Source organism: Oncorhynchus kisutch, linkage group LG3 (assembly GCF_002021735.2).
Source record: "Oncorhynchus kisutch isolate 150728-3 linkage group LG3, Okis_V2, whole genome shotgun sequence".
NCBI classification, from domain to species: Eukaryota; Metazoa; Chordata; class Actinopteri; order Salmoniformes; family Salmonidae; genus Oncorhynchus; species Oncorhynchus kisutch.
In genome coordinates, this window is record NC_034176.2 from 7,566,164 (window position 1) to 7,568,663 (window position 2,500).

The window sequence follows — 2,500 nt, forward strand, 5'->3', positions numbered from 1 at the left end:
CTCTTTCTCCCCTCTCTATGTCGCTCTCTCTCAAGCTGGACTCCGAGACAGCGGACATCTTGAATGACCTGCAGGTCAAACTGACCACTGTCCTGGACAACCTGAGCTCCATGTTTGGTAAGAGGTGAGCAAATCAGAAACACCCACAACCCCCCTTCTGCACTCTCATCCACCCTGTCCAATCAATCCTGTCCCATCCACACAGGTACGTGAGGGTCAGTAGTAGATCCTATCCTAAATGGACCCTTAGAATCTACTTCACATGCCCTTGTGGAGAGCTGAGAGAATTCGACAGGTGTCATCGGTTTGGTAATAGATTCACATTGCCCTCTGATAGGTCAGGTGGACTGGGGACACATTGCCCTCTGATAGGTCAGGTGGACTGGGGACACATTGCCCTCTGATAGGTCAGGTGGACTGGGGACACATTGCCCTCTGATAGGTCAGGTGGACTGGGGACACATTGCCCTCTGATAGGTCAGGTGGACTGGGGACACATTGCCCTCTGATAGGTCAGGTGGACTGGGGACACATTGCCCTCTGATAGGTCAGGTGGTAGTTTCACTATGTTGCTTTTAAAGTGTATCTGTCAAATCCCCTGAGTCAGTAGTTCTGACTGGCTGTCAACTGTAACCTCCTGTTGCTTCCAGGCCAGACTGACGGCCTGCGTGGCTGTAGCAGCGTATCTGCAGTAGCGTTGTGGTATTGTAGTTCTGTATCTGACTGCGAGTCCTTCTCTATAGCTTCCAGGCCCGACTGACGGCCTGCGTGCGTCAGATGGCTGTAGCAGCGTATCTGCAGTAGCGTTGTGGTATTGTAGTTCTGTATCTGACTGCGAGTCCTTCTCTATAGCTTCCAGGCCCGACTGACGGCCTGCGTGCGTCAGATGGCTGAGATCGTGTACCAGATCACGGGTCATCCTAACCGCCAGACGGCCGAGGCCGATGCTGACAACATGCTGAGGCCTCTCATGGACTTCCTGGATGTAAAGTGAGTGAGGCTAACACAAATGGTCGGACGCCGTTCTGGTGCGGAGATGGGCTTGTAGTGTACATTCAGACAGATGCCATATGGGCAGCAAAAAAAAAAATGCAGTTTCCTAGGCAATGCTATTTTGGATGGTAGACTTGTGTGTGTGTGAGTTTCACACTGAGACCATGTTGGATCAAGTAGTATCTTGTGACAGAGCTAGCTTGCACAGAAGGGAGTTGGTTCTGGGCTCTGATATTGTCTGGGGAAAGAGGTTACAGTGGGGCTCAGTGTTTCTGTGTCTCTCTTCTCCCTGTAACCCCAGTCTGAGTCTGTTTGCTGACACCTGTGAGAAGACGGTTCTGAAGAGAATACTGAAGGATCTGTGGAAGATCGTCCTCAGCAGCTTGGAGAAGACCATCATCTTACCTCAGAGCGACAATGGTTTCGTAAGTCTATCTGCCCTCCTCACAAATCTGTATATACCAACATTCTACCAGCACCAGCACCCTCTAGACCTCCTATCTCCATCAGACAGTCTACTAGCACCACCCTCTAGACCTCCATCAGACAGTCTACTAGCAGCACTACCCTCTAGACCTCCTTCAGACAGTCTACCAGCACCCTCTAGACCTCCTGTCTCCATCAGACAGTCTACCAGCACCACCACCCTCTAGACCTCCTGTCTCCATCAGACAGTCTACCAGCACCACCCTCTAGACCTCCTGTCTCCATCAGACAGTCTACCAGCACCACCAACCTGTAGACCTCCTGTCTCCATCAGACAGTCTACCAGCACCACCACCCTCTATACCTCCTGTCTCCATCAGACAGTCTACCAGCACCACCCTGTAGACCTCCATCAGACAGTCTACCAGCACCACCCTGTAGACCTCCATCAGACAGTCTACCAGCACCACCCTGTAGACCTCCATCAGACAGTCTACCAGCACCACCCTCTAGACCTCCATCAGACAGTCTACCAGCACCACCCTGTAGACCTCCATCAGACAGTCTACCAGCACCACCCTGTAGACCTCCATCAGACAGTCTACTAGCAGCACCCTGTAGACCTCCATCAGACAGTCTACCAGCACCACCCTGTAGACCTCCATCAGACAGTCTACCAGCACCACCCTGTAGACCTCCATCAGACAGTCTACCAGCACCACCCTCTAGACCTCCTGTCTCCATCAGACAGTCTACCAGCACCAGCACCCTCTAGACCTCCTGTCTCCATCAGACAGTCTACCAGCACCCCCACCCTGTAGACCTCCTGTCTCCATCAGACAGTCTACCAGCACCACCCTCTGTACCTCCTGTCTCCATCAGACAGTCTACCCGCACCACCACCCTCTATACCTCCTGTCTCCATCAGACAGTCTACCAGCACCACCCTCTAGACCTCCATCAGACAGTCTACCAGCACCACCCTCTAGACCTCCATCAGACAGTCTACCAGCACCACCCTGTAGACCTCCATCAGACAGTCTACCAGCACCACCCTGTAGACCTCCATCAGACATCTACC

At 52.8% G+C, this 2,500-nt stretch overlaps 1 pseudogene; it reads left to right on the top strand.

Moving 5' to 3' along the window:
* The window catches only part of LOC109876359 (protein unc-13 homolog B-like), an 82,680-nt pseudogene that overhangs the window by 73,720 nt on the left and 6,460 nt on the right, over nt 1-2,500 (top strand).